We start from the raw sequence: 23,109 nt of genomic DNA, 5'->3' as shown, positions 1-23,109 counted from the left end.
CCCACAGTAAAAGTGCAGCAGGCTGGCAACACGTGCTCTGCAGCATTAAGTGCCTTTTAGCATGTTTGTCTCCTGTACAGCCCAACCTCACTCCTTTTACAGTCCTGCTGATGCCAAACAGGATAAATATGATTTATTACACGGATCTGCCACAGCCAGACATGCACAGCTGACAAATACAAGCACTTACTCCTTTTCCCACACACAGCACAAGAAAACACTGTTCTGTCTTAGTGTTCTGTAATACACTTTCCTCTCCAGGACATTTTTGGTCCCTGTCCCACATGAGGGGATTAAACAAAGGAAATTTTCTTTTCCCATAAGCAGAAGAAATATCTAGACTAAGTAATCTTCCTCTTCACTGACAGCCAAAGCACTTCTGTACCAGTAGCTTGTGCTGCAAAGAATGGCAACACTTAATGACCATAACTGATATAAATAGGCCAGTATTTCTTACATTTAAGCAGAGGATACTGCAGTGACATGATGAACAGCCCTGCACTACCTGTTTACATCACCTTTTGCTGACTTACATGGTGAACAGCATGGACACGACCTAATGCTCAATCCAATCAAGTTGCAATTTTACAAGGTGCTAATTAAATCCTAGAATAATTTACACTGACAGCACGGATTGTAACTACAGTGTTATGTAATGTACACTCAATACTCAGACACTGTAACTGGCAAACCTCTCCCCTGGACAACACTATCAATTCACAAGACTTTTGTTGTTAAAAAAGCAGATCTAGAAGCGTATCAAAGTATTCAGAAGAGCTCACACTTCCAAGCAGTGCAATCCAGAACTAGATTGAAGATGGAAGTCTACCATGACAGAGAACTAGAAACCACAAACATAAAGCAGCCAAGTGTTTTGTGTTTGCACACACAGGCCCTGGGGATGGAAAGCAGACTAGAGCACTGCAAAAAGGGCAGGTGTAACCTGTGAAAAACAGCCTCAACTCAGCCTCAAACTGTGCATCAGCAAAGAGGGGAAGTATTGTAGATGTGGCAGAGCTGAAGATGGGCTATTCCAGCACGGGGGGAAAAGACAGCCTGGCCACTAAACTTGCCATCAAATTTAATGCAAAATAAATTCAGGTTAAGAGCCTGAATTCAATATCAGGAGCAAAAGAAGCAGCTGATTCTTTGTCTCCCGTGTTCTTCCACCTGCTTTTCTTTTCTCTCCTAGTTCATCTGATATGTACAATTGCCCAGCACAATGCAGAGGGCAGAGTTCCAGCTTCCACCCTGCACAGCTTTGTTGGCATTAGTTTAAACCAGCTTGGAATTATTGTTTTAACAGATCTGCGTGTACACGGCACAGGAGCCCAGAACAATTCCTCAAAAAATTATTCTCCCCTATTTCTGCTGGCTTTTGCTGTTGCCCCCTTGATTTCACTGAATGCTTAACATTAGGACAGCTCTCTAAAACATTTTCCACAGCTCAGCAGTAAAACTCCTTATCACAGGAAGAGAACATCAAACATCCCCCCACGTTCTTACTTTGTATTCTACCATCTCCTTTTGAGAGGGAATTCTTCAGTAGATCTGCAAATAGGGGAATATTCCCATATTCTCTCAAATGTTGAATGTTTTTTAAAAGAAAAGCTTTGTGAAAAAAACCTGACTAAGCAAACACATAAAGTACTTTTACTCCATCACTGGATTCTTCAGTGCAGAAGGCACTTTGGGAGGTAAGGGGTGAATTCTGAAAGGAGCAAATGCAGATCTGAGCTCCAGGACTGCCACTGACAGAATCATGGCTATAATCCCAGGCACCACTTGGAAAATCTACCCCTAATTAGTGGCAGTGCTTCAGCTGCAACCCCCACTCTGGTACCAGAATTACCCAGCTCTTGAGTGCAACATATTCCACTTATCCTGTTAGCTTGTTAAGCCATTGTGCTGGCACTGTGGCACTTCTTTATCAGGTGCCTCCAACAGCAGCAGCTCCTGCTGGGTGCTCTGCATCCCTAAGGACTCACATCCCCAAGGACTGTGCCCACACACACACAGAGGTTTTCATTCCAAAAACTCCTGTCCCAGGAACCCTTAAAAAAAGGTAGCAAGGAAGTGAGTTAACAATTACTTTTTTTCCCCATTAAAAATGTTACAGATTCTTTCAGTAGATTCTAGATGATAAATTCTGGCAGACAAATGAAATTACTGGAAAAAAACCTGCCTCTAAAAGGCAATGAGGACATCCACTGACATTACAGACCAAGTGTATGTCTCCAGATTGGCATGAAGTGTCTCACATTCCCCAGCCAACCCTCTGTGTGTGGAAATGCCATTTCAGCACAACCACGATCCAGAATAAGGATGTTAAAAGCAAACACTCCCAAATAAAACAAAATCAAGGACTGAGGCAACAAATCAGCATCTCCCGCCGAGTCCAATATCTTTCTCTTCTGGAATTTATTAGATTTAGCTTTTTTTTATGGTTTTAACAGTTCTGCCTAATAAACTTCAGTTATTCTTTGGCAGCAGAGGAAATACTTTGAGAAGAGATTCTGATCTTCCTTCACTCTTCACAACTTCATTTAAATAAAATCTTATATTGTCAGATACTTAACCACAGTTGCACAGGTATGTAGGTAGGCTTTGGGTTGTGGTTTCTGGGTCGATGGCTGAACTCCATCTAAGCAGCAGACACTTTATGCATAGCAAAGTTCTGGGAGGGTTGTTTCCTGCAGCACATCTCACCAGCTCACCCCACACTGGCTCTGAGGCTGTGTGCTATTTGATGTCAGTGGCCCTTGGAGCCCTACAAGTCTCTCAGCAAGGTTAAAGTGGTCCAAAGGATGACAGTAGTTTACAGCCCCCAGTGTTCCAAACAAACTCTGGTTGAGTTAGTAGAGAAGAAGGCTCCATGAAGTTGCCAAAAAGCTTTGTGCTTTCCTGTGTTACCATCATCCAGAAAAAAAAAACAAAAAACATCTGGGTTTATGAAGGGAAGTTCTGGCCAGGTGGGGGTTGGTCTCTTCTCCCAGGCACTCAGCAATAGGACAAGGGGGCACGGGCTCAAGTCTGCCAGGGGAAATTGAAGTTGGAGATCAGAAAAAACTTCTTTCCAGAGAGAGTGCTCAAGCATTGGAATGGGCTGCCCAGAGAGGGGGTGGATTCCCCATCGCTGGAGGTTTTCAAACTAAGATTGGCCGTGGCACTGAGTGCCATGATCTGGTAAAGGGACTGGAGTTGGACCAAGGGTTGGACTTGATGATCTCGGAGGTCTTTTCCAACCCAATCCATTCCATGATTCTATGAAGAAGGCTCCTTGCAGTTGCCAAAAAGCTTTTTGCTTTCCAGTGTTACCACCATCCAGAAAAAAAAACCCCAAGAAAATCTGGGTTCATGATCAGATTTACATCAGGCAGCTGCCTAATGCTGAGCAGGACTGGCCCTGTAAACCTGACAGGTCCATACACAGGGTATTAATGTGCTTGAGCACTCTGACAGCAAGAACTGCTTGTAAATATAATCCTCTCTGGAAGAGCTAAGCAATACCCTGAATAACTGGGGGGTTTGCCACCCAAAGATGATCAGGCCCATTGGGCAGTGTCTGGATCCTGTAATTCTGCATAAAATTTGCCCAAAATAGACTCCAAATTCAAACTTCTGACGAACACACTGAGTTTGTATAAAGAACTAAAAAACTGCTGCAAACACCTTTTTGCTTTGCCTATGAAATGCCAAGAGTCACCAAAGCATAGGATCTATACAGAGGGAACACTGACACACCCACAGTGATTTGGAAGGCTGCAAAGAGTGTCAGACAGCAGTTCATACTGCCAGGCTGTCTCCAGTGCAGCTCCAGGAACTCCTGACTCTTCTGACGTGGGTTGGGTGGGACAAGTGCCTGGATGAGTAATGCTGCCACGTGTGAGAGACAAGAGCCTCTCACAGCTGAGCTGTGTTTGAGGAGCAGCTCAGAGCATCAGTCACTGCTGGCCAAGCTCTGGGCAGGGACTGAGTCAATGACCCTTGGCAGCACAAAGGCAGCAGCTGGCAGCGAACAATGCCCATTCTGCTGAGTGAGTGCCTCAAACACCAGCTCAACCAGAACACCATTATTTCCTGAAGTGAGTTACAGACACTTTGCTTTCAGCCTCGGGTCCTACTCTGAGCAGAAACAAGGGAACTGTAGAGATTTATAGTCTGATTTTAGAAGGGGAGAAATACCTCTGCTACTCCGAATGTTCCTTGATCTTGCTGAGTCACTAATAAAACATCTCACTACACAGGATTTTTCTAGTTATGATGCCATAGAAAGGCTAAAGCAGAGAAGAAAAGAAAATCTTCTCCTTTTATAGTATCTACAGGCACTTAGTTAATCACAGAATCCCAGACTATTCTGAGTTGGAAGAGACCCACAAGGATCATCGAGTCCAACTCTTAAGTCAATGGCCCACACAGGGGATTGAACCCATGGCCTTGGCATTATTACAACCAAGTTTTAACCAACTGAGCTCATCTCAGGGTCCTTCACACTCAGTGTTTCTCTTCTGTATCCTTTGGCAGACCCACTAGATCCAGCACAAACTCACCCTAGTAAACCCATAGGTTTGGGGGTTTTTTGTTTTTTAGTTTTGGTGGTTGTTTTTGTGGTGGTTTTTATTTTAAATCTTTCTTTTTAAAAATTCCCCACTGGCTTCTGCTGGCTACAGCATTCCATGTTTTGTTTTCCTTAGGTTCCTGCTTTTTAGAATAGCCTTCTCCAGTGAAGGAGGCGTATGGGATTACTGATGGTAATCAAACTGCCATAGAATAACCAAGGCTGGGAATGATCATCTGATCTTTCTGTCAAAACAGGGCCAACTCAGACAAGCAACTCAAGGCTCTGGCCAGTTCAGCTCTGAACACCTGAAAGGATGGAGATCTCACGAGCACCCTGGACACTCCATTCTAATGTTTGACTACTGTCTGGAGAAAAAAATATTCCTGATGAGAAAAAAATATTCCTAATGAGACTGTCTTTTGTTGCAACCTGTATTTATGTCCTGTTGTCACTTCACCACGAGCTGTGAGCAGAGTCTACCTAATGGGAGAATGTAGGGAAGGAGGAGGCAAAGTCATCAGAAACACCCCATACATTATTTTCCTTAGGACTGAATAAATAAATCCAGCTGTATCTCCACCACTCCTCACATGTAAAGTCCAATCTGAAGGGTAAAGAAAGCAGAGCCAGACTCATCCTGCAGATGACAGTGGTGGGATGTGGCAGCAAACCTGCGGCATGGCAAAGGATGCTGGGGAGAAGCAACATTTATGAAATCTGATCTCTCAGATTAATTATCTGATCTCCAAGATTAATTCATTACAGCCACTTGTTATCACCCCAAAAGCCTTGTGAAGGATTTGGCCTGGTTCATACTGCATGCAAGACTTCTGAACACGAAGTCATTAAAGACAACAAGGAGGGAAAGGGATGTCAACTAAATTCAGGAGTGCCATCACTTCAGAGAAATCATTAACCACAGTGTGTATAATGATACAGTTCCTGTAGCTCTTAATAAATCACATCTTATCAGCATCACAGGTGTTGTCATGTGTGTCAGCTTTGATGGAAATAAGTACACAATTCATCTCAAACACTTCACTCAACACTGGGAAATTTCTCTGTGGCACTGAGTACAGAATGAAGTTCATTCCCCACACTGGACACCACCCAGATTTTCCTCACCCAGTATTTCTGAGGAAGAGGAGTGGCTGCCCTTCCAGCAGCAGCTCTCACTCTGTTCTTCTTGCTTCTGCAGTAGCAGGAAAGTTTTGATCATCATGCAAAACTTTGGGCTACACAGAAGCAGCTCTGACCCAAACCACCTCCTTGACCCCACGCCCCCTTAAACAGCTGGAAGAACATGAGACACAACTTTTCCAGCTTTTATCCCAGGCTGTGCTAGCATTCTACAGTGAGACTCCACTAATTTTGACTCCACTAAAAGTGGTAAGAGTTTGGCCACTGAGTTAATATTTTATCCTTTATTCCTCTGCTACAGCAGCATGATCTATCCCTGAAGGGCAGGACACTGAGGCAGCCTGTGCTGAGCCCCTGTCACTGAAGCCTCACTCACAGTACAAAGTGAGGACATCATGAGAACAGACTTGGCAATTTCCACCTCCATTCCTCACCCTCAAAGGCACAACTGAAAAATAAACACCCAACCCTGAGCATTCTCTCAGTGGCAGCAGATCCAAAAAGCAGAAAGGCTGGTGAAGGGATTGGAGCACAAGTCCTATGGGGAGAGGCTGAGGGAGCTGGGGGTGTTTAGCCTGGAGAAGAGGAGGCTCAGGGGACACCTCATCACTCTCTCCAACTCCCTGAAAGGAGGTTATAGCCAGGTGGGGATTGGTCTCTTCTCCCAGGCAACCAAGAGTAGGACAAGAGGGCTTAAGTTCTGCCAGAGGAGGTTTAGGTTGGATATCAGGAAGAAGTTCTTTCCAGGAAGAGTGCTCAGGCATTGGAATGGGCTGCCCAGAGAGGGGGTGGATTCCCCATCCCTGGAGGGTTTGAAACTGAGCTTGGCCGTGGCACTGAGTGCCATGATCTGGTAAAGGGACTGGAGTTGGACCAAGGGTTGGACTTGATGATCTCGGAGGTCTTTTCCAACCCAATCCATTCTATGATTCTAGTCTATGATTCACAGCATTCTGCTGCACAGTGCAGGGAGGCAGCTGCAAACACAGCAGCCCTGCAAGCTGAGCCTGACACAGCCACAGCTCAGCCCCACGGCCAAGGAGGGGAATTCTCACATGCCTGGGAGGAATAAAGGCAGGGCTCTATGGGAGAACAGTGAAAAACAAAGGAAAAAGCAGCTGGGGACGCTATAAGGAAAGCAAGCAATTAATTGGTAAAATTTCAAATCTTCACATCCTAAAAAAGTTCCCTTTCTCCCTTTCAGACACATCTCAAAGCACCAAGAAAAACCCAATAGCTCAGCAACAATCAGTACAGCTTTGTTAGAACTCAAATCCAATGGCAGCAGCTTTCAAACTTGCCTGCTGGCAAAGCTAAGTGAGATCCTTTGGGGAAAAGAGGAGACATAAATAGGCTGCTATAAAAAACAAGGTTTCCTGACTAGTGGCACCTCCAGTATCGGGTTTAATTATTCCCACGCAGCTGAATCAGCTGGATGGCAACAGACATTGGCTGCCCTCCGACACTTCACCTCTGGAATCACAGCTGTACTGTGCCAGAAAAAAGGTCACAAATGTGTTGGTACCAGAAATACAGTCCGTTATACACTTTGTGAACTGAACTTTGGCCATTGCCCAGGGTTGGTCAGGTATTACAAGCAATGCTGGGGGTCCTTTACTAAGAATATCAACATGTGTCTGATTTATGTGGTTTATGCTTGTTTACCATAAAGCCCAACCACATAGTCATAAGGGCAAAAGCTGCCTCAGTGTAAATAAAAATCAGACCCATTCAGTTAAAAAGGGAGGTGTCTAAGAACAATTTAGTTGCTTTGCATCAGACTTTACAGATGTTAAAATTTAAGCCTCATTTTAAAGCAGAGATATTGAGTGGGAGGTGCTGAATGCTGTCAGTATGGATGGAAACAAGCTTGTCTGAGAACTCAGGAAAAAACCCCAGATACTGCATGGAAGTGCAAAATGCTTCTCAAGAGACTTGAGGATTAAAAATTAACAAAGGGTTCACAATTCTATTACAGAAATATTGTTATGCACATCTATTGATGTATAACACACAAACCTCCATCCATTTCCCCACCGGTGTGAAAGCCTGAGAACAGAAGAGGTCCAAGTAATAAATACAGGAAGAAAAATAAAAGATTTAGAAAGGGATGTAATATTATATAACTTTATTCCATCAGCAAAACCACGTTAAGGGAACATGAGTATCCCTCAAGTTCTAAGAAACCAGAAAATGCAAACCTAAAAGATAACTGTGAAGCATAAAGTCCGTCTCTGGATGGATATAAACTGTAATGCTTCTTTATTTCTTTAGCTGTCTCCAGTCATAACCTTTTCCCAATAAAACATTATAAATGTATTTCTTGATCACCTGGGCTTTGTGTGAAGTTAAGTACAGGCAATCCAAGATACACTGAGCATACAGATGAAAAAAGGATGATATGACCTACAAATCCACCAGTTATAAATGTGTAAAGTTCACCTCACAGTGATTTCCTCAGTCATGTCTGCTGATTTTATATATATAGGTAATTTTATATAGGTTATCTGAGGTTAAGAGTTATTTCAGGAGAGGGACAGATTTCAAGCACTGGTTACTTTTGCAAAGGGTCATGCATTGTAAAAGTACAATCACCTTCTTCTCTCCCCAGATCTTCCTCCCATTTCTGCTTCCTCCCAGGACTAGGGAAAGCAGACAAGAAAACAAAAGGAAGGTATCTCAAGAAAACTAAGTCCTTTTTCTCCATTATTCTGGCTGCTGGAGACCCCTTGGTTACTGAAAATCCAATCAGGACTGAAGTGGATGCCATCTATCAGCTGCAGCAGATATGGAACCTCACAGCAGGACTACACACAGACAGCTTTGGTGCAGGTCTGGCTTGGACAAGTTTCATGAGCTGCTTCTTTCCCTCTGCATGTCTGGCTGCTGCTCTCAGGTAAAGAATCCTCCCAGAGGTTGAAAACAGGCATGTTGGGGAGTGACAGTTGCTGAAATTTGCTGAGAATTGCTGAAGGAGAGACCAGGCACACAACTGTACATCTCAGCTTAAGTTCCTACCTTGTATTCCGATGTAAGTGGTACAGATGTGTGGACACAAGAAGAGGACTTGCACCTATCTCCCAGCTTTCCTCCCACTGTGTCAGCTTTCCAGCTGGCCACAGGGAACACAGCATCCTTTAGCTTAGGAATATGTGATTCCACATCTATGGTTCATTTGTGGGGGGTTCAGAGACTTTGCAAGCTGTACAATTTATCAGTATTCCCAACTATGCATCAAAGCCTTGCAAAATTGTACCCTGTTTTTGCACAGCAAATTCACCACTTCTGTGTTCAGCTTATTTCTCATCTGTGTGTCCTAAACATCTCCCTCACATCTGAAAACCTGCAGGCTACAGCTCTGCCTGCAACACAGAGCATGGGCAGTTGGGTCAGTGCATCAGGAATTCCCAGGCAGAGACCCCAGAGGAGTCTCCCTCCTCTTTTCTGATGGAAAACAAAACAAATAAACCAACCAACAAAAAACCACAACCAAATTTTACTCCACTTTGAATTATAGTCCAAAGCAGCTGCCCAAAGTGATGTCCCTTACACAGCAATTTAAAATGGCCAGGCAAAGAAACACAATGTAAGTAACTTGTACCTACCCCATATTTGTGCAATAGCTCACCCTGGCTCTGAGAGAAAGACTGACAGGCAAGAGCTTCACGATTTCAGTGGTTTGGCTTTCAGATTACCACTATCCACAACAACACATTAAAAACCTGTAGCTACACCTTTGTTAATATCTCTCCTTGCAGAGTAACTCTTCCCTTTTCACTCAGTAGTGTGTCTCAGACCCAGCAGCAGATACTGCCAAACAAAAGACCACCTTGAAGAAACAACATGAGCCTCAGACATCCTATCACTCTTTTACAAACATCACAGTTATTTTAAAAACACACCTATAAACACACAAATAATCCCTCGTATTTACCACATTTTCCTGATGTCCTGTTTTTGTGTCATCAGAGTTATCAAGAATTTAAAAAACAAGTCTCTTCACTGTCCCAGCTCTCTCTGCTCCTACTGCCTTGTTAACTGCAAGCTCTTAAAGAGCCATTTGGGATTTTATTCACTGCTTCGGATAAGCAGCGAGGTCGTGTTTTTCCCTGTACACCTTTTCAAATTTATTCAACATCTTAAGAAGGCTTATCCACACAAACAGTTGTCTCTCAGCTAATATTTGCATTCCTTCCTCAACAAGAGTCATTTCTTCTTTGTTCTAAACTCCTCAGCATGGCTCAGTGTGCCAACTTTCCTGAATGGACACGTCAGTCAGAAACCTGCCCACTGCACTTTGCAGCACGGCTATTAATCCTCTGCTTTGTCTCATCAGCTAATAGGAACTAAGAGCACATTAAAGTCCATGCCAACAACTTTCATTTGAGGCTTTCTAACCCCTTCAGAACACATTAATTCTTAGCAGGTGTCCCAGAGATAACACATTGCCACCCAAAGACGACCAACGGTAGTGCTACATAACAAAGCTGAACAAGACATAAAAAAAGGCTAAATTAACTTGAAATTGCAGGTACTAAAGATGGATCATCATTAAGAAATTAGAATCTGAACAATTAGAACTCATGCAGAAACTCAGTTAGTCTTGAAAAAGTGTCAGAATGATTTTAAGGAGCACCAGAACACAGGCTTCTTGTCTTGATGAAAGCACAGCATGATCCCACAAACATGACTGGAAACAAATTCCTGGGTCATGGAGCAAAACAGATACAGCAATTGGTACATTTCATTCCCAAGTGATTCACGTTTCTCTCCTAATTAACACCATTCCTGCTTCAAAAATCTTCCACCTCAGGAGGTGGAAGTAAAGTCTTTGATACTGTCCCCAGTGGCAAGCTGGGAGACCATGGCTTGGCCAGGCGCATCCTTTGCTGGATTAAAACCTGGCTGGATGGTCAGGCCCAGAGAGTGGTGGGAATGGTGCCACATCCAGTTGGTGGCCAATCACTAGTGGGGCTCCCCAAGGGTCAGTGTTGGGGCATGTGCTGTTCAATATTGACGATTGGGTCAAGGGCTTTGAGAGCACCCTCAGTCAGTTTGCAGATGACACCACCTTGGGTGGAAGTGCTGACCTCCTGGAGAGTGGGAAGGCTCTGCAGAGGGATCTGGACAGGCTGGATCAATGGGCTGAGGCCAACGGGATGAGGCTCAACAAGGCCAAGTGCTGGGTCTGCCCTTGGGCCATAACAACCCCTGCAGTGCTGCAGGCTGGGAGAAAAGGGGCTGGGGGTGCTGGTAAACAGTTAAACGTGAGCCTGCAGAGCGGCCAAGAAGGTCAGAGGCATCTTGGCTTGTATCAGGAGCAGTGTGGCCAGCAGGACCAGGGCAGGGATTGCCCCCTGTGCTCAGCCCTGGTGGAGCTGCACCTCACGGGCTGTGTCCAGCTCTGGGCCCCTCACTGCAAGAGAGACATTGAGGTGCTGGAGAGTGTCCACAGAAGGGTAATGAAGCCAGTGAAGCATCCAGACGGTAAGTCCTCCAAGGCACCTGGGGTTGTGCAGCCTGGAAAAGAGGAGGCTCAGGGGTGCTCTCACAGCCACCTGAAAGGAGGTTCTAGAATCATAGAATTGATTGGGTTGGAAAATACCTCAAAGATCATCAAGTCCAACCCTTGGTACAACTCCAGTCCCTTTACCAGATCATGGCACTCAGTGCCATGGCCAATCTCACCTTAAAAATCTCCAGGGATGGGGAATCCACCCCCTCTCTGGGCAGCCCATTCCAATGCCTGACCACTCTCTCTGCAAAGAACTTTTTTCTGCTCTCCAACTTCAATTTCCCCTGGCAGAGCTTGAGCCCATCGTGCCCCCTTGTCCTATTGCTGAGTGTCTGGGAGAAGAGACCAGCCCCCACCTGGCCACAACTTCCCTTCAGGTAGTTCTAGACAGTGCTGAGGTCACCTCTGAGCCTCCTCTTCTCCAGGCTAAACACCCCCAGCTCCCTCAGCCTCTCCCCACAGCACTTGTGCTCCAGTCCCTTCTCCAGCCTTGTTGCTCTTCTCTGGCCTCACTCCAGCACCTCAGTATCTTTGGAGCCAGGTTAGGCACAGCCTCAGCTGCTGCAGGGAAGGTTCAGGCTGGACATCAGGAAGAACTCCTTCAAGGAAAGGGTTGTCAAGCATCAGAATGGGCTGCCCAGGGGGAGTCACCATCCCCAAAGCTGTTCAAGAAACAACCAGACTTGAATTTAGTGCTGTGGCCTAGTTGACAAAGTGCTGATTGGTCAAAGATTGGACTTGGTGATCTTGGAGGTCTTTTCCAATCTAAAACATTCTATGACTCTGTTCTGTGATTCCATATCTCAGTTGTAATTCACACTCAAAACTTCCTCTCCCTATATTGTTATATAAACACACAAAGAACTTCAACTCATGAGTACCAGAGATTATCATAGATCCCAAAAATGTTTGCTTATGCCTTCAACAAGAATTTAATTTTGTATTAAAACTGTAGAAGAGAAGATGTACATCAGAATCACGTGTCATCTGATGCACACCTGATTCTTTTAAAGTACCTTAGAAGAACTTTGGTAAAAAGAAATATATAAGCAATGCCAACTGATACACAGATGGGAGACCAAGAGCTTCTTGTTTCCATCTTCACTAATCTTGGAACGTGGGAGTTGACAACAAAACTGAGCAAAGGAAAATGCAAAATTGAGGAAAGAAAGATTTTTTTTCTTGCAAGACCTAATTAAAGGGAAAAATTTGATCCTGTGGGGACACTGAAAGCAAACAATTGAGAAGCTTCAATTTATTTCCCTGCTGCAAAGACTTGCACTCATCAAGCATCCCACTTACAACAGGGACACAAGTTTTTCCAAAGGCTGCCCCTCTGTGTGAGTCAATACAGAGTGACAAAGAACAGCTAGTGATGACAGCAGGGCCTGTGATGATGTGGATAAGCAGTCCTGGAAAAAAACCACAGAAACCCCAACCCTGGTTCTTTCCTCTTCATGCCCCATGAGGCAGAACTGCAGACACACCAATCCTGAGCTGGAGGATTCCATGCCTAAGCACTGCTGGATTCTGACAGCTTCCATGGTCTTGGGTATTGGACCAGATGGATACTGGAAAGGATTCACCCTGGCAGCATTCCTGTTCCTTCTTTTCCTGATTGAGAAGTGTATTTTTTTTTAAATTAAGGTTGTGCCAAGTATAAAAAGTGCTTTCACTAAACCATAGTCAAACACACACACAAAATGGGTAGAACACAACGTTCTCTTTTTCAATCCATTAGCAGGCCTTTAGTGCACCCAGTGAGACTTGAATCAATGTGTACAAAATTGGCAATAACAAACCAAACTGATAAATAATCTATTTTGGAAAGCAACATGAAAGCAAATATTTTTGCAACTTCTAAACTGATACCTGTTGCAAAGCTTTGTCATGTAGCTCAAACTACCCCTGGTAATTCATCTGGTGTTCACCCACAACCAGATTCATGCCCTATCACAGCAGGGAACTCCTAGAAGGGAGGAAGCAGGAGGTGCTTCATTCAGAAGTCTATCACAGCGTATGCCACAAGTCTGAATCCCTCCATCCTTCCTCCTTCAACAAAACTAAAATATCTGCCCTCAGACTGCTGTGTGATGTCAGGAGCTGCACTGGTTTTCATTAATCTGGCCAGATGCAGGAGGGAGTATCTAAGAACTTAAAAGGCCAAAGCAAGGGTGATTATACCAGTACAGTGTGCTGAATAGCTGCTGATCTCTCCATAATTGACTAAACTCCAAAAGGGAGTAACATGATGTGCAGATATTACTATGGCTGTTATGTGACCGTAACCAGAGACATTCACAAAGCCATGGCTGGGAAATACCAGGCACGGACTGAGGCCATTAACAAATAAATGGCTTGTGTGATGCTCTTCTTGGTGCTGCTGAAATAAAATCACTCCAGTCCCCATCTGTTGGAGTTCCTCACTCCAGCTCTGTGCTGCACTGCAAGTCTGCTAATGAAACCACTCCAAATCCACATTTAGAAGTTCATACAAGATCAGATGCCCAGTAAGGTTAAATTTGACTCAAGTGTTCTCAAGTATTCAAAGAAATTAGGGCAACAAGGGAGAAGCCCAAAATTGGTGCTACTGATCTGCAAAGTGAAGATTAGACTGTGGCCAGTGATACCTTGGGATGGCTCAGCAGCTGCACAATTACTGCTGCTTAATTAGAGTCCATGAGAGAGCAAGACATTGACAACAGTTTAATGGAACCTGCAAAAGGTGGCATTAACCCTGGCTCTTGTTCTGTCCTACTCTGCTTCAAATCTAAAGGACTGCACATTCTGACTACCACAACAGGAAGAAGTCTGATGGATGAGCATTTATAGAAATTGTTTGACTTTGTAACTTTAAAGATGCCAACTTTTTCTTATAGCCCTGAGATTAGGTCAGTTGGTTAAAACTTGGCTGTAATAATGCCAAGGTCATGGCTTCAATCCCCTGTGTGGGCCGTTGACTTAAGAGTTGGACTTGATGATCCTTGTGGGTCCCTTCCAACTCAGAATAGTCTGTGATTTGTCCAGAGTGGGTGTGTTAAAAGATGAACCTTTTTTATTACATCACCTCTTCCCTGTTTAAATCCAGTGCAGCTTTGCCTCCAGCAATGCATCATGTGTGAAGTTCCCAGGAATTAAATCTGTGGACAGCTGAGTGCTGGAAAGCAGAGATTCCCTCCCAAGTTGGAGCAATAAAAATTCACATACCTGGATGTTGAGAGTTGCATGTGCTGCTGCTCAGGAAATCAATGCTGATGTTCACAAAGAAAATTGTTTGTACCTCCCCTGCTCAATTTGTGCTTGTTAGATAATAAATCATGAACACTTACCTCTCGTAAAGGGTATGAATCTATGATCAGGTGGTGATAGGAGTTTCAACCACACCAAGCTGAATAATCAATATCAAGATACATAAAAAAGCCACCAGGAGCACAGACCTGAATAATTCCTTACTTTAGCTGCTGACATATCTGGAATGTGTCGTGATGAAAATGCAAGTAACCCTACTTGCCAGTTCTACTCTGTTCTGAAAGATTCTGCAATTTGAAAGAAAATAATTAAACATTTCCAGTAAAGTCAGTGGAGTTTCAGCACATGCTCTGAACATTAACTGAATGAGGACTCTACAAGCAAGTAGTATTGGACAGAACTCAGAATCTGAGACCTTCACTGCAAATGAGCTTTCTTAGTATTTAAGGAAAATCTCAACCCTCCCAATTAAAAATGTGAGTAGAGGAAATAAAAACAAGGAAAAGCTTAATATTTTTAACACAGTGACTGTAGTTATGCTGCAGTGAGAGGACCAATTACACCCTGGTTACGCTTTCCAACTCCACTAATTCATATAAATGGAGTGCTTGCTCCATGACAGGGTAATTGCAGAGTAAATACAATAGTCTTCCTGTAACTGGATACTGAAAAAGCGCCCTTGTTACTGAGGTGGCAATAAGAATTAATTTGGACGTGTCATTAACCTTCAAATTCTCTGAATCAGTGATAATTAGGACATAGAAAAGCATAACCAAAAATGTAATTACACTGAACTAAGGGCTCAACCATGCAAGTGTTAAGAGGCTGCTCATGGGAGTGAGTGTGCTTGAACATCAACTGAGTATCTCCAAATCGGGCTGTAAAACACTATCACGGGTTTATAACAAAGCAACATGGAGGTGAAAAAAATTAATTGCCGACATTTTTCAGCTGTGAGAAGTGTGCTGAGGGTTGTTCTGCCACCAAAAATAATTCACTTGTATTTTGTAGCCAGAGGGGTCAAACTGCACCAGGAAACCCCCATCTCCCTTCAAATGCATGTGAGCTGTAGCTCTGGCACTGCCTCATGTATCCACCCTCTAGAACATTCCTGAACAAGCACACCATGAGTGCAAGCAGGACTTTGTAACATGAAAGTGCTAATGTTTCCTATGCACATAAAACCTCCATCAATTCCCCACTAAGAGGGACTACCTACTGCTTTGTTCTGCCTCTGGTCAGCTTACTGTGAGCTGACACCTTCTTAACTCCACACACCAGAATGTTCTTTTATACTCAAATGACCAGATTGCTCCTTGAATCACAGAATCGATTGGGTTGGAAAAGACCTCTGAGATCATCAAGTCCAACCCTTGCTCCAACTCCAGTCCCTTTACCAGATCATGGCACTCAGTGCCTTGGCCAATCTCACCTTAAAAACCTCCAGGGATGGGGAATCCACCCCCTCTCTGGGCAGCCCATTCCAATGCCTGAGCACTCTCTCTGCAAACAATTTTTTTCTGATCTCCAACTTCAATTTCCCCTGGCAGAGCTTGAGCCTGTGCCCCCTTGTCCTATTGCTGAGTGCCTGGGAGAAGAGATCAACCCCCACCTGGCCAGAACTTCCCTTCAGGTAGTTCTAGACAGTGCTGAGGTCACCTCTGAGCCTCCTCTTCTCCAGGCTAAACACCCCCAGCTCCCTCAGCCTCTCCCCACAGCACTTGTGCTCCAGTCCCTTCACCAGCCTCGTTGTTCTCTGGACCCGCTCCAGCCCCTCAATATCTTTCCTGAATGCTTACAGAAAACCAATGACAGGTAGAACTTTCTTTTAAAATGCTGAAGCAGCTGCCCTGTCAGTGTAATAATTTCTTTAAATTCAGGGATTCCTGTGTTCATGTTATCCCACTCCCTGATGTCAGACTACAGCAGTGCCAACATGGGCACATAAGGCAGGCATGTTGTGGACACAAAGAAACCCCACAGCAGGAGCAAACAAAACATGGGCAGGTATTTCCCACAGATGACAAGCCTACACACAATACTTTCCTCCCACAGTTTACGAATCAGCTACTTTTTTTTCATAATTACTCATCTCAAATTCATCAGCAACAAACCTGGTGAAAGGACTGGAGCACAAGTCCTATGGAGAGAGGCTGAGGAAGCTGGGGGTGTTTAACCTGGAGAAGAGGAGGCTCAGAGGTGATCTCAGCACTGTCTGGAACTACCTGAAGGGAAATTGTAGCCAGGTGGGGGTTGGTCTCTTCTCTCAGGCAACCAACAGTAGGACAAGAGGGCAGGGGCTTAAACTCTGCCAGGGGAGGTTTAGGTTGGATATCAGGAAGAAGTTCTTTACAGAGAGAGTAATCAGGCATTGGAATGGGCTGCCCAGAGAGGGAGTGGATTCTCCTGCCCTGGAGGTTTTTAAGGTGAGACTGGACATGGCACTGAGTGCCATGATCTGGTGATCACAGTGGGGTTGGATTAAGGGTTGGACTTGATGATCTCAGAGGTCTCTTCCAACCCAACTGATTCTATGATTCTAAATGGGTAATCTGTGGAATCACCCTCTCTCAGCAATTGTTTTTAGCCTATGTATTCTCTCTTGGAAAAGGACTGTACCCTGCCAGACAGCATTTCTTATTTGACTGCTGGAATCCACGCTTCCCTCCAACTAAGTAATTCCAGTCATTTCCCCTGCTCATTTGGCTTTGATTTTATTCATTTCTAAATGACTTAATCTCCTTTTCAGGTAATAGGGAAAAGAAAAGATATATATATACAGGGATGGATAGAATATAGGTGGTATGAACAATGCTATTCCTTGTCTTGTATTTGGAGGCAGCTGCAGCTGGGGGAGCTCTGGCTACTCCTCATCTCAAGATAAGCAAAGGGGATTCTCTTGTTCGTTCCTGACAAATATCCAGTCACCTCAGCATCTCCAGATCTTCCAGAGAAGTGCTGCTTGTCTCCCTGGAACTTCTGACCCCTCCAAGGTACAGCGCTTACACTTGTTCAAGATGTACCTGGTTTGCATTCTTTGCTGTGATTAATTGCAGCAGCCTGAGGTTGCATTTTCCGTAAACTTTTTTCTTAACCTCAATTGCTGAAGACTGCAGAAGCCACTAGAAGCTTCTGTTCCCTCTTTATCCACTGTTTCTTGAAGCACAGTGATCCCTACACTCAGAATCAGACTGTGAGGATTCATTCTGCAGCGATGTCCCAGAAACAAGCAGAGTTTCAAAACTCACCTATCACAGAACTGGTCATGAGAAGTGGAAAAGGCAAAGGTGAGATTTTTAAACGCAGCCTTCAAGACAGAATGAGAGATAAAGCTGTAGGTGCACACACTCCCTCCTCAAACCCCCTGGAAATGAGGCAGAATGCTTCATTCCCAGGCACTCCTTGGCAGCCCACGCTCTGATGGGACCGCACACAATGCAAATATTTATAGCAGGGAGTCCTCAGCAATGATCAGCCACCACCAAATGGCAGCAGCTCCTCAAGCAGCAATTCCTGCTGTGGAAACCCAGCTGAGGCAGCACTTCCACACAAACACAGCACAGGGAAGGTCTCTCAATAATCAGCTCCAATTTCCAGAGCTTTCCCCACGCTAAATGTGTTTGATGAGTGTCACCACGATCTATGAGACAGAAACTGTGGCATGAAGCCCCAGAGATTCTTTGCATCAAATACACAGCCAGTGAATGCTCCCAATTTAGTGAAGACATTTGTCCTGAGGCTAAAGCATTGATTCTCCACTTACCATCTTTTAATTGTGATGTACCCAATTTATCTTTTTAGGCTATAAACTCTTACGGGAAAAGGCTCTCCTTCTGCATTCTGTATGCTATTCTCATGCCAGCTTTATTTTACTGCAAGAAAACCATGTTCAGGTTAAATCATTTTCGTATCAGCAAAATGACACTTTCCTACTGCTAGAATTAATTGCTGTAACCTGTATTTTTTCCTACAATAATGTCTCATGTAAAGATGGATCAGCGGTAACAAAATCAGGAATAAATGAATAGTAACAAATAGAGGAACATTCCAGATGTTGTAAAAATGTTCTTTTCTGCTCAGAAACTGTTTGCTCATCCACACCATGGTAATGTTTATACTGTAGTAGTATAAACTCCTGTGCACAAGCAACACTGCTTTCCTCTAAAAAAAAATTCTTTGCAGAGAGAGTGCTCAGGCATTGGGATGGGCTGCCCAGAGAGGGGATGGATTCACCATCCCTGGAGGTTTTTAACCTGAGCTTGGCCATGGCACTGAGTGCCATGATCTGGTAAAGGGACTGGAGTTGGACCAAGGGTTGGACTCGATGATCTTGGAGGTCTTTTCCAGCCCAATTGATTCATTCTATGATTCTAGTCCAGGAAAAAAGAAAGTAGTCAGAACATTTGGGGTTTTTTTCCTTTTTTTTTCCAGAATTGCAGGTGTTCTGCTTTACTGCCATTACCCTCAGGCCTATCTGCTGCTCCAAATTCACATTTATGCTCCTGCCATGTATGAATTGGCCAAAGAGCACAGCCCTTCGTTCCCAGATATTCAAGCTTGATGATTCACTGGCGATAAAATGTGACAGGACTTTTCACGACAAACCCACTGCAGGGCACCCTGATCAGCAGGGGAGGGAGGGCTGGGAACTGGGTTACAGCGTGAGGAGAGAAACTCAAATGGAGCAGAACATTCGCAGGATGAGAAACGTGAGATTCTACTCAGCCTAAAGCACCACTGGTGCTGTACAAAGACACCCAACTAACACAGCAACTTTCCTCCCCTTTGGAAGCAGGATTCCTTTCCACTGCCAGGATTCCTTTCCACTGCCAGTTAGAGCTGCTCACAGCCCCCAGCGTGACTGCTTGGAGCTTCTTTTCCCTTTCCAGCTGCAGCAACCTGCAGTCAGACAGACAGTGGAGGGTTCTGCTGTCACTGCTGTTGTTGTTTGAAACTGCAGCGTTGGGATCCTGCTGGTTTCCAGTGCTGGCAGGTCTCCTGACAGGCAGCACAGGGCACACCAAGCCCCTGCCATGCTCACACAGCACCCATTTGGGTGGCTCTGGCATCAGCTGCAGATGAATTTGTGCTACCAGTGAAAACGCTGTCCCCAGAAGGTCACCTGTCCCCAAATGCTGCTCCTCAAAGGACACCTGCTCTGGGTCCTTCTCCTAAGCTGTGCCAAATGAAAAGGTTTGTTGTGTCAAACAGAGAAAGCCTCATTCCAGTGGATTTGTGATGCTGTCACTACAATGGCAAAATTCTCTTTGGTCCAAGGCAACCATCTTTTCAACAAACACCAGCCTCTACACCCACAGCAGGATCCCTAATGAGACTTTTTGCCAGCAAAACTATTTCCTGTAACACATTTATGTCCCTCAGCCACTGCTAAAACTTCTACTGACTGCAATAGAGGGAAAATTTCTAAGCACAGACCACAGGATCCCTTCTTCCAGCAGAAAGGATGTGCAGGAACCTGCCCCAGCACCTGAAGGCAGTTTCCTCTGAGCTGCAGAGCCCCCCTCTGCACTCAGGCCCAGCAGCTGGATGAGATTGGCTCAGCTGGTTAAAACTTGGTTGTAATAATGCCAAGGTCATGGGTTCAATCTCCTATGTGGGCCACTGACTTAAGAGTTGGTTGATCCTTGTGGGTCCCTTCCAACTCAGAATAGCCTGTGAGTCTGTAAAAGACCACAGTTTTTGCTGGCTCAGTAAGAAATGCCATGCCTGGGAGCCTGGGGCAGTGCTTGAATCACTGGAGCAACGAAAACAACCCAGGAATTTGATGCATCCTATTCCATCAAGAAGGGCCCTGTGTGCAAAGTCTCACTAGGGTAAGAAGCCTCAGGGCCCTCAGATGAGCCATGGGCATGGATGGCACTGGACTGTCATGGCCCTGGACTGACCACACAGAAGAATGGAGGAAAATAAAACAAGGTGCTGCTCATCTGTGCTCAGCTTATGATGCAAGACACAGAAAAACAACAAAGAGATGGGGCTGCCCCCCCAGAGTACATCACTGGGGAGGCACTGCAGAGGGATGGGAAGGGACCCAGCAACACAGAGAGGGAAAGCTGTGCATCTACTCTCTCACTGAAGATGGGCAAGCGTAGTAAAACGCAAACTAGAATACCTGCAGCTTCCTTCGGGTAAGAATTCCCAATCGTTGCTCCAAGTCAGCATTTAGGAAAAATATGTGTTAAAATGGATAGAGAAGTTAATTTTGGGATTTCACTCCTCAGTTCAGGAAAGAGATTGAGGGGCTGGAGCAGGTCCAGAGAAGAGCAACAAGGCTGGAGAAGGGACTGGAGCACAAGTGCTGTGGGGAGAGGCTGAGGGAGCTGGGGGTGTTTAGCCTGGAGAAGAGGAGGCTCAGAGGTGACCTCAGCACTGTCTAGAACTACCTGAAGGGAAGTTCTGGCCAGGTGGGGGTTGGTCTCTTCTCCCAGGCACTCAGCAATAGGACAAGGGGGCACGATGGGCTCAAGCTCTGCCAGGGGAAATTGAAGTTGGAGAGCAGAAAAAAATTCTTTCCAGAGAGAGTGCTCAGACATTGGAATGGGCTGCCCAGAGAGGGGGTGGATTCCCCATCCCTGGAGGTTTGAGATTGGCCGTGGCACTGAGTGCCATGATCTGGTAAAGGGACTGGAGTTGGACCAAGGGTTGGACTCGATGATCTCGGACGTCTTTTCCAGCCCAATCCATTCTATGGTTCTGTGATAGAGAAGGGTCTATTCAGATTCATGTTTGCATAACCTTTGCTGCCATTCCTTTGCCTTTGTTGTCTTCACTTTAGTTCTTGCCTTACAATGCACCAAGTAAGTCATGCAGTAAAACTATGAGGAGAAAACAACAGAGGAAAAGATGCTGCACCTACAATGCTGCTGCCCTCTTTGGCCTGCAGGAAACCTCTTTTGCAACCCAGAAAGGCAGGGAAAAATTAGAATATGATAGATAAAGAATGCTATTTCCAAGGACACTGGTTTGGCCCTCTAACAAAACTGTTATCTGACACCACTTTTAAATGTATTTTATTTTTCAGTCACATACAGTATACTCAACTAAAGGTCGTAATAGGTGGTTCTCATCAGATTTCTGTGGAAGACCATGAGTACTGCACAAAGAGGATTTTCTTTTAAACACCAGTCTTGCTCAGCTGAAGTGAATGGCTGCTTTGTTTCCTCAGACATACGTATGTAAAGGCCTCAGCTGAAGAACTTGGAGATGACATATTTGTACATTCCAAGGGCACGAGTCCTCAGACATTCTTTTACCAACTCCATACACACTGCTGACACTTAACAAACGAGTAACCCTTCCATACTAGGCATGAAAATTGGCTTAATTGGTTCCAACTCGGGCCTAAGATGTCAATAACACAGAAAAACTATTCTAACCTCCCAGCCTACTGGTATTTATTGCCTTGTTTGGCTGGTTTACCTTTCGAGAAGACTGGGACTAAATCAACAGCATGGATTGTCCCCCTCAGATTAATAACAACTGGGAAATTACCAGCAAGTCTTGAGTCAACAACACATGACTCACTAAAACTAAAAAGAACTTCTGCAGAACTTTTACTCCCACACAATGAAGATATCCAAGGCCACATCATAATGTTCCTCTGAGACAGCTGAAGGAAACTCTCCAGGCTCTAAAACTGATGAAAGGCTTCATCATGAGCATGTCAAAAAGGCACAACGACACATGAATGGCTTTTTTCAGGAATAAATCCTTCAGGAATGGATGTGCCAGCAGCCCCTACCCAACCCAGCATCCACATTGCAGGATTGTGTGTATCAAAAGAAAGCAAAGAAGAAACCCAAAGTCTTGCCATGGCTCAAGGGTGAAAAATTAATCCTTCTTGGCCCTGGTGGAATCAGATGCAGCCAATGCACAGCATGAGAGACTGTTCAGCCATTCTAGAAATATTAATTCCAGGTTGTTTAAAAAAACCCCACAACAAACCAAAACAACAGCCAGCCAACCAGCCAAAAAAATCACCACCACCACCAAAAAAACCACCCACCATACCAAAATAAAGGTTAAAAATTCAATCTTCAGTCACGTCCACTGAATCCTACATACCACCCCCTCAGGTAACACAGTTCTTCCCTGAAACCATCTTCCAGACTACATGATATCTGAGCCTGCCCTTTTCTCTTGCTGGTTGGACTGCAACTCCTCAGCTTATGCAGGTCTCTGCCAAGCCTGGCAGGCACTGAAACACTTTCAGCAAGGCCAGACAAGCTTTGGAGGTCATCAAGTCTCTCTTCAGGCTTCTAAAAACATTTCAGTCTCAGGTGATGAAATTTTCCAATACCAGGCAAGACATACAGCAGCTTTTTAGATCCATTTGAGCCACAAAGCTTTGCTAAGCTCTAGCAAATCAACACTGCTCTCAGTGAAGTCTCAATTTGCCAAAAATGATGTTCAGTCCTTTGATAGATCAGGTCCTGAGTGCCCACTTCTTACCACTGGTGGGAGCATGTCACAGAGTGGCTGTTCCTGGAACTCAGCAGCACTGCTGTGAACATGCTCATGGCTCCATTTTGAAAAAAAGCACCTTAAAACAGGAAAGTCTTTTCCCTCTTCTGGACTGTATTTACCACTCAAGGATCCCAAACCCTCCAGAGGTATCACTCAA

General features: G+C 44.8%; 1 protein-coding gene across 7 annotated transcripts in view; it reads right to left on the bottom strand.

Moving 5' to 3' along the window:
* HECW1 (HECT, C2 and WW domain containing E3 ubiquitin protein ligase 1) overlaps positions 1-23,109 on the bottom strand; it is a 252,145-nt gene that overhangs the window by 98,135 nt on the left and 130,901 nt on the right. The window lies entirely within an intron of this gene.

Source organism: Pithys albifrons, chromosome 7 (genome assembly GCF_047495875.1).
Source record: "Pithys albifrons albifrons isolate INPA30051 chromosome 7, PitAlb_v1, whole genome shotgun sequence".
Taxonomy (NCBI): domain Eukaryota; kingdom Metazoa; phylum Chordata; class Aves; order Passeriformes; family Thamnophilidae; genus Pithys; species Pithys albifrons.
Note: the sequence above shows the minus strand (reverse complement) of the source record. Positions and strands in the feature narration are given on the sequence as shown.